Source organism: Asparagus officinalis, chromosome 7 (genome assembly GCF_001876935.1).
Source record: "Asparagus officinalis chromosome 7, Aspof.V1, whole genome shotgun sequence".
In the NCBI taxonomy this organism is placed as follows: Eukaryota; Viridiplantae; Streptophyta; class Magnoliopsida; order Asparagales; family Asparagaceae; genus Asparagus; species Asparagus officinalis.
Genome location: NC_033800.1, coordinates 45873307 through 45883918, shown reverse-complemented (window position 1 = coordinate 45883918; position 10612 = coordinate 45873307). Strand labels below are relative to the sequence as shown.

General features: G+C 32.5%; 1 pseudogene; it reads left to right on the top strand.

The window, feature by feature from the left end:
* On the top strand, positions 934 to 1730 carry LOC109850810 (annotated as a pseudogene).

Genomic DNA, 10612 nt, shown 5'->3' with positions numbered 1-10612 from the left:
CGCTCAAATCATTATAAATTTAATTAGATCCCCAAGTCTTATATTCTGATAGTACTAGGAGGGACTAATGAAACAATTTATAAGAACATATGACACAGTAACAATTTCAATGTTTGAAATTTTGAAAGACTAATTTTTGGGACGGTTTTTAAGTGTTGGATAATTTAATAGTAATTTCAAAGATTTGAGGAGTAATTTGAATTATTAAAGGTTAAGGGACCAATGTATAACAAATTAACCTATTTGTTTATTTGAAGTTGGTGCCCCAAAGTTTGACCTTTCACACCTAAAAAGTATATTTTAAAAACTATGATATCTTAAGTAGTGTCGGGCCGTCGGCATACCCCGGTGACATTTCCATGATGCTTTTGTTAAAAATAAAACAAAAAATAGCATGATATCTTTTTTATAAACACTACAAAAACTCCCCGTGCTGATACCCTTAATGTTTCAATCTCATTTTATTTTAATGCTGTTAAATTTGTATCATGCGTTAATTACATTAAGTCCATTTTACCTAGTTTCTAGGGTTTTAGAAAACCAAATATTTAGAAAACCAAATTTGTATCATGCGTTAAGTACATTAAGTCCATTTTACCTAGTTTCTAGGGTTTTAGAAAACCAAATATTTAGAAAACCAAATTTGTATCATGCGTTAAGTCCATTTTACCTAGTTTCTAGGGTTTTAGAAAACCAAATTTGTATCATGCGTTAAGTACATTATAGTACGCATCAAATTGAAGTGAGATCGACGCAAAGTAAAAAAACGGGCTTGAAGTTCACCCCCATCAAAAATACGCTAGAGTATCAAATCGAGAAAAGAGATAAGTTTGAGTACCAAAACGAAATAAGTCATTAAAATATTACCTCGTGCCCCCTGCCCGTCAAAATAAAACCAACTGGCCCCAAACTCGTGCCCATAAATATTACTCCGCTTTCAGCCCTCACCCACCCCCACGCACTGACAAAACCCCTAAATCCCATCGCCTCCACTCCCAACCCTTTCAACCCCAAAACCCTTCTAACAATGAAATCTCTCCTCCTCCTCCTCCTCCTCCTCCCTCTCCTCCCCCTCTTCGCGATCTCCTCCTCCGCGGTAGCCTCACCCCCATCCCTCTCCGTCTACGAACATCCTCCCGATCCTACAACTCCCCCCGCCTCGCTCCCCAAAGGCCCACAAACTACACCCTTCGACCCCGCCACCGGTGACTTCACCGTCTCCTTCACGGCACCTGCAGCTTCACCCTCCCGAGCTCCTACAGCCTCCGGTACAACTCCCGGATCTCGGGTCGGATCTCGGAGGGGAGGCTCCGAGACCTGAAGGGGGTCAGCGTCAAGGTCCTGTTTATTTGGATCAATATCGTGGAGGTCGAGAGGAGGGGGGACCAGCTGGAGTTCTCTGTGGGCATCGCGTCTGCGGATTTCCCGGTGGAGAATTTCGAGGAGATCCCGGAGTGCGGGTGCGGGTTGGATTGTCTGACTGTTGCGGTGGATCCGAATCCGATCAGGTTGAGGGGGTCGCTTTGAATCTTGGAAAGTTGGGTTCTGGGCGCTAGCTAAGTTTTAAGTTAATAAATGAAGAAGATGTTTTGTAATGCTATGCTCGCGAGGTATGTGGTTATGTAACGAATCATACCTAGAATTTGGATCATCATATGATTAGGGGTGTGTTTGGTTCAATTTATATAAATTATAGGAAAAGGAAAACACTCAAAATATAGGTTTCTTTATATTTCTATAAAATTTGTAGGAGACATTTATAGAACTCAAAGAGTATCATGTTTATTATTTTTTGTTATTCCTTTGTTTGGTTCAAAGTATGAAAAAGTTCTTACATGAGAAATCACATGAGAACGGTACTGAGGTACTTAATTAATTTTTTAATTTATGTGTTAGATATTTTGGTGTTTTCCGTTTATTTTTAGTGAAAAATAATTTTTGTAAATTTGTACAGATTTCTCTATTTTGTATAAAACTTTCCTATAAATTTAATGTTGAACCAAACATGATTTATGAAAAGAAGAATTTTTCAAAACAGACCCGCTTCAACTTTTTTTTCTTAAAACCGACCCGTTTTTTTTTTATTTATCAAAACCGACCCGATTTTATAATTAACAGCTTAATCACCATCCTAAACAGTCGGGGTTGGCAACCCCGACTATTTAGGAAGGTGTTAAACCCTAATTAGAAGCCTTAAACCCTAAAAATTAATGTCCTAAATAGTCGGGGTTGCCAACCCCGACTGTTTAGGAATGTGATTAATCTGCTAATTACAAAATCGGATCGGTTTTGATAAATAAAAAAAAACGGGTCGGTTTTAAGAAAAAAAAGTTGAAGTGGGTCTGTTTTGAAAAATTCTTCTTTATGAAAATCTACAGAAATATATTATTTACGATAATGTCATTACAAGTGTTTTTTCAAAACTTTTTCATAAAATAAGTGAACCAAATACCCCCTAAGATTTAACTCATGCTGCTCTTTGTTTATTGTGTATCAAAAAGTTTGTTTAAGGGTAAGACAAAAGTATCCCTTAGTATCCAAAATAATAATAATAGTAAAAGGTAATTTACATGATATACCCTTTAAATCATGGGTATTTACAGAACTGTTGCAAATCTCAGGATTTGCCAAACTACGTCTCAATCATCAGTTTCGGGAAAGATACCCTCTAATCAATCAACTATCACCTTTGATAGGCTAATTTTTCACTGCAATGTAGAAATTATCAACAAAATAGTTAAATTTATACTCACTAACCTAATGATTTCTTGATTTTTTAAGTGCTTTCTCCCTCAAATTTGATGGTTTGGAGGCAAAAAGCAAGATTTGAGGCATAATTTTGCAAACATTCATGATTAGGAGGTATATACGCAAATAAACCAAAATTAAAATACAACGTTACATAACAACATTTTTAACGAATGAGCTAAATTCTTAACTCAAATGGACTAAAATTGAAATGATTTTACAAGTTTGTAAAGATTGAGGTGCAAATATTTTTAAATTATAGAGGATAAAGCACATGTTTAGAAGGCTTAGTAGGCTTGCTACTCGTGGTGTATTAAGGCCATGTTTGATTGATAGAAAATTTAAGGCCATGTTTGATTGATAGTAAATATAGTTGCAGCATTTGATGCTGCAAGCAAAATTTAATTTTCTGTGCTTTGTTTGGAAACTAGATTTACATTTTGTATACAGATACTGTAGCATTCGAATGAGATATCATCGAGTTAGTTAGTATGGCTTTCTTATAGTTTTAAAACAAGCACTTAGTTTGTAATTAAAAATATATAGTTCACTTAATAATGAGATCAGCACTAATACTGATATTTATTCATGAAGCTTGTCATGCTTTCATTTCGTGCTGTGGTAAAACATAAGATAAGGGGCATAAACAACAAATTTCAACTTATTTGACATTTTGGCAATAAACAGACAAAAAAAAAAGCATAAAAAATTAAATGAGAAGTAACTGGTCCTGTGGTGCCGTATGTGGACCAAAGTGGTGCGCAGTAGGATTTCACACGCTGTTGGGGTTGATGGTCTGAGAGAGAGCCACGTGTTCGGACTGGTTGCAATGCACTTGTGTTGTTAGGAAAGAGAGAGTCAAAAAAATTTTGAGGAGGCAAATGGAGTCGATTGTAATTCTATTCACGAGGATAGATCCCAATTGTTATTTTTCTAACTTTTAAAAGAGACAAAAAAAATTATTACGAGGAGGTGATTTGTACTTGAGTTAATACCACAGAGGGAGGGTCTATTCCTTCAAATAGAACTATAAAAATCTATTCACAATTGGGTGACCTAGTTGGGGTCTGTTACCTTTTATTTTTACTTTTTTTATCCCAAATTTTTTTGACAATTTGATACGTAAAGTTTACATCTCTTTTTATTTTGATAACCCAAAAGTTTTTAGAATATGTTTTATACTGCCAAAGCTTTTTTGATATTTTTGATATCCCAAATTTTCGGTTTTTTTTAATATATCATATGCTTAAACACGACCCATCTAGGACGATAAATAATTCACGATGAAAAGTAAATTTCCTATACTTCATTGCTTCTTATTTTACTAATGCGGGAAGAGGCTGTTTGGTTCCCTGTTTTTGAGGGAAAGCTTTTGGTAGGTTTTCAAGCAAAATTCTTTTTTTTAGAGACGTTTTGGTTAAAGTCTGCCAAAGAAGTGACACTTTGACAGGCTTTCAAGAGAAATTTTTTTTAACCAAACAGCCCCCAACTAAGTACAGCGGTAAAAGAATCAAATTGGAGTTGGTTGGTTGTTTGTCTTTCCCCCTACCAACTGTCCATTTCAGCTACCGTTTCATTCAGATAAAAAGAGCAATCGCGACAAAAGCCAAACTGTTGCAAAAGATTTACCGCAAGATTCGCTTGCTGGTTTGTTGCTAGCGTAACAACGAGAAAATTTACACAGTGGCAATGTAAAAATAAGGATTGTTTGCCGAACTTTTCAAAACTAGACCAAGGGGTTGTTTGGTTGCTTTCCTTTATTTTTCAAAACTCGTTTTCCTTTACTTTTTAAAGTTTCCTTCACATTCTTCGAAGAGTATTTCTTGTGTTTGTTTCGCTAAAAAACATGGGGCATTATTACTTTCCCCACTTTCTTTAGTTTGGTTTAATTTGAAAAGGTAAGAAAGTAGTCGATGTATAGATTGATTCCCTCATTTTCTAGTTTCTGATTCAAACTAAAAAATAGAAGAAATCATGGTTGTGGTCACCATGGTGTGCTTACCACCCAAATAGGATAAAATTATTTTCAAACATAAGTGGAGTGAGAATACTTACCATTTGAGGGACTAATTTCAAAATATAACTACTTGAGGGAGGAAATTTAAAATGTTTAACGAATTGAGGATATAATTCTAAATATAAGGTAGTAATTTGTAAATTTTAGAAAGATTTGAGGGACTAATTATAAACATTTCAGGGAGTAATTATAAACATTTAAGGGAGTAATTCTAAATCTTTAAATATTCGAGAGACTAATTTTAAGTTTTTATGAACCCCTTGGAGAGACTAATTCAAAATATGGACATTTGAGGTAGGAAATTAAAAGTGATTAAAGATTTGGGGGAGTAGTTTTAAATTTAAGGGGGCTAATTTGTAAGATATTTAGATGTTTTAGGGACTAGTTTCAACTAATTATGGACATTTAAAGGGTAATTCCAAACATCTAAAAATTTGATAGGCTAATATTAAGTTTGATGAAGTAAATTTTAAAATTTTAAAGGATTTGAGGAAATAAGTGTAAGTAATTATTAATTGACCGACTAATGTCAATATTTGTGAGGTTGAGGGACTTTTATGAAAATTATCACTAGAAAATAAGCTACCTATGTTAAGTGAAGCCAAACTTGAGAGTTCACAGGACTAGTAGTCCCGTGAAATTGCAGAAACATTATATAGGGGACTGGTGTATTTGCTGGACGTGCACAAAAACGTGTACCTACAGTAAACGGGACTAATAGTCTCATGGATTTTTCAGAAACAAAATTCATGGGACTGGTACTCCCGTACATTTTCTGGAAACACACCAAACACAAAAGCTCATCTCCAAGCTCGTCTCCTATGTATTTAAGTTATCTCCTATGCATGTAAAATATCTACTTCACCTCGTGGACATCCAAATATATAAATTTTATAAATACAAAACTTCATATACATCTCGGCAAAAAAATCAAAACACCACAACTAGCAATTGTATACACATCATGGCAGCGTATATAATCTTCATACACCAAAAAATCGCAATAAATCCAAATATATAATATATTTTGGTTTACAAATTACTCATTCGATGATTTGAATAATGTCAATACAAATAATCCATACATTAAGAACATACAATCTAGAAATCATACGACAGAAAAGAAGGATAGTGATCTTCTATCTTCAAAGTTGTTATGGTACTATGATTAATGTTAGGGTCTATTTTAATCTGATTATGTTTTCCTCCTAATTTATTGCCTTTACTTATTGACATTAATTTTGTCATTATTACTGGTTATTATTATGTACCAAATTTATTTGTAATTCATTAATTCATTATTAAATTTATTAATGATTTTAGCAAATATGCTATTAACCTTGTATTTTTTTCTCATGAATAAATAATGTTACTTGAGAGGTGTTATTGATACGAATTATTCATATAATCTATATTACTTATAAAAGAGAATACACATGTCAAAACTTTTAATTTTCTATTTTTCCCTTTTAAATTTTGATAATTCGCAATTATACCATTGGTTGTAATTAATCCTTAAATAATTATACATAACTCTTTATTAAATGCACCCCCTACTCTCCCTAAGAATATTTGGTCAAGAATAAAATCATTATCAATAGTTTATAATCTAATACTACATACAAATGGTTATGTCTATATTTAGAATTTTAGAATGTCAATGTTCACTTTTTGGTCTACCTTAGTTGTATGTCGGGGGCTTACGACTCTTCTATCTAAGAAGTTGAAACGACTGTATTGAAGGGACATCAAAGTTTAAACCATGGGAGAACCAGAGTTTTGTAGAAACTACCTAATGTAAAATTAGAGAATGATGCAATTTTTTTTTTATTGTTTTGGGTCTTTCGAGCACCGGCTACTAATGAGTCCAAAATTTTAGCTCAAGACTTCCAATTTCTTCCCAATTAGTCACAAAATAATATAAGACAAAGTTAATCAAATAATTATAATAACAAGATGTAGAGTCTAGACTTTTAAAATTCAAAATTTGAATGAATGCATAAACTATGAACCAAATTAACTAACAAACAATCCTTTTTATTTTTATATAACTTCTCTTTCATCTCTTGAGTGTAAATTAGCTCATACATTTTCTTCGACTCATCATAATATGGTAATACCTACTACTTCAAAACCATACAATTACAAAAGAAAAGCTCAACTAGAACTCCACTTGGATTAGAATAGAAAATTTAACAGAGCACAAGATGTCGACTTCTTTCGAGGACTAAATTTGCTCAAGCACGTGTTAGCATGGTTTGTTCCTCTATAATTCAATTAGAAAACATGATCAAGCTTGCAAGGACAATCACCATAGTTTCATCCCGTTCGCGTTCGATACGTTCGGTTATCTTGCAGCTGATGCAGCGGAGTTCCTCAGGAGGGTACAAAAATTTATGAATATGAATGTGGCTACAGCAGGATCAGCTGACTACGTGTTTCGTCGGTTGGGTTTTGCAATTCAGAAAGGATTAGCGGCGCAGCTTGTTGCCCGCTTGTCATCATCACATGTATAATATTTTCTATTATTAGAACTATTTTAGAATATTAGAATTTTAAAAATATGTTTCGAAACTTGATTATTGTAGAAAGGAGTTAATTTGATACAATTTAAACTGGTACAATAAATTTGATGATTAGTTTTCTTTTTGGATACATTGGGATCACTCAAAGTTCAAAATGTACTATAAAAAGACTAAAATGAACAAATGTATCTTAAAATCTCATTAGATTAAATATTTTTAAAATTCAACCCCCTTAACGTATTTCACTATATAAATTGAAAACGCATTGTATCAAAAATATATATGATGTTAATATCATGAAGCAGGGGCACGATTAGGAATGCATTAGCCTAATTGTATTATCCTTTTGATGTTACAGTGAAAAGTACAAAATAAACTTTCTTACCATGATTTTAGAAAAAAAACATTAAATAAATACTACAACCAGCATATTTAATTTACATGCATCCAAAATAAATGTTATATTTTCTTTATAAATAAACCCTAATTACTAAAGTGATATATTCTTATGCTTTGACATTTTTACCTTCTAATTAATTACTCATTTTATATGTTACAACTTTTTCATTTATTTCTCTTTTCCTCTCCTTCCAACCATCTGACTTCTATTTCTGAGAAATGAAGTGCTTGGGATGACATTAAAGATGGAATAGATTTCTATGGAAATGCTATCTCAATGATTCAGTGCCAACTTGTGAACTAGAGATTGATAAAATGCATATGAATGACATAATCAGTCTCTCTTGTAATTGTCACGAAACTTCAACAAGTGACAAGTCCCTTCGCATAATATATCTCTATCATTCAAACATGGTTTTAAGTTTAAGAATTTATTTGGTAAGCTCTTATTAATTAGCAGTTCCTTAAATAGTTTAAACCTTAGTGTAAATTGAGCAAAGATGTGTCTCTCATCTCTAATATTAGATCATCTTTTAATATTGATATTGTATTTACAGAATAAGTTTGTTCATACACAGGGTTATAATTTTTTCACTTTATTAATCCACGTCGAGTATCTGTTATTAGTAAATTTGACCATTTATGTCTGTATGTTTTATTTCAGCTTTAAATGTTGATAATTAATATAGACTTTGATAAGGTAATTAAATTTGAAACATGATATGAATTGGTTCTTTTTTTTTTGTCTCATACCCTACAAGATTTCAAGATTTCCAGCTAGCACATAAATATCTTATTACATCATTTATGTGGTTTTCATGAATATTTGTAAAATCTAAACCATCTTAATTACATGAATATTGGTAAAATCTAAATCATCGATTCACTTCATCATTTTACGGTCCACATTTAATTACATGAATATTGGTAAAATCTAAATCATCGATTCACTTCATCATTTTACGGTCCACATTTAAAATTTTCAATACTGAACAAGTATACCGATTCACTTCATCATTTTACGGTCCACATTTAAAATTTTCAATACTGAACAAGTATACCCACGTGCAACCCACGTTCACTTCACTAGTCTCTCTAAAAATTGAGAAACTTTTCCTCTTGCACCTATATTCCTCTTATTTCAACTTTAGTTTTGGACAATGCATCCATTGAACAAGAGGCTTGAGATTCACATTAATCTCAAGTGTCAGTGTTATCGGGGGCTTTTACTGTTAGTTCACGGTTGCATAGATATGCCTCTACAAAGATGGCAACTGCTGTTCTAAGGTAGTGACATCCTGTACATGCCAGCAAATTCTTTCTCTATTTTCTATTTAAAAATTATTACTTGTATTCTTTATTTTATGTTGATACAAAACATCCAACAATGTTTACCTAGCGCTGTAAGCTAAACAGTAACTGATTGTAAAAAATATAGAGTGGCACTAGGGGGCACACCCCCAACCACAACTCCAAACACACCCACTCTCTCATTTGCTACAGTGCACCAGGTCCCACATGAGATTTTAAAATTTTAAAATCTCATGTGGGGCCCGGTGCACTATAGCAATGAGAGAGATGGTATGGTTGGAGTTGTGGTTCTGTGTTTGTCTCTATCATTTTCCAAAAATATAACACTAGCTTTGATATCTTCTTTACTTTTCGTGGAAGCGATATCAACGTCTCTTGCCCACGCGGATCACTGATACGACACCAAAGGGTTCAAATCCCGTCTACTTATCTGGAGCGGAATTGGTGGGGGGTTACCACAAATAGTCCATCAAATTTCTCAGTCAATCAACCGAGGTCGGTGGCTGGAGAACCGACTCAAAATTTGGCAACATTTTATCTGACCCTTGTAGATATTTTTCTTCATTTTCATATTAATTGGTTATTATACTTTAGACATCTCAACAGAGACGAACAGCCTCTCTTCCTTGGTTTTATCCATTTGATATACTATACAATTCCAAGCCAAAATTATTTGCTTTCCAATAAATTAACTTTGCAAGCATTTAGCTCTTTGACGCCTCTTGCTTCATTTAACCACCTTATCCATCCTTGGCATTCAACCCACATAGTCCTTCATTTACATTCTTATATTCTTATCTAATCTAAATCAATGTATGGGTTCACCCAATTCTCCTTTTAGTGAGCTTGACTTTAAATCACTCTTCATAAATTTCTAATCACTTGGTAATATTCATGAACGCTTGGAACTATTATTCTCATTACTATTATCACATATATGCATTTTGCTTGAGAATGTGAATAGCCTTTCTTATTCGTACATCAATATGTACTATTCTTGAACAGTATTGTATCACGCAAACCTATTAAAATGTTTGGCATTGCTCCGATGTTTGCAAGGCAGAGCATACTATTCTTCAATTGCAAGTCAACATATACTTTTTTATTTACAGGTAATATCAGAAAATAGGGACATTAAAACAATAATAAAAATAGCATATAATTTGTATTCATTTAAATCTTTTCTAATGATATTAGTGAGAACAATTAGGTCCAATATCCAGCACCAATTATTACTCAAATTAAAATTTATAATTTAATAATCAAATCTCTATCTGATCAACTGTTCATAAAAGCTACTGCATAATATAGGATTAAATATTCATGAATAATATTATCTATACAGTCCCCTCTAATATCATTTATTTTAGGCAATTTTATTGAGCATGACACTTTACCCAAATTGCCCGTGCTTAAATTGCAATCCCTATGGACATAAATAAAAAATATTTTAAAATATCAAAATATTTTATTTTTATAAGTAAATAAATTAAAAAATATATCCATAATAGATATGCATAATAGATTAGCTCATCATAATTAATATATTATTATTTTTATCAATAAAAAATATAAGTAAATAAATTAAAAAATATATTATTATTTTTATCAT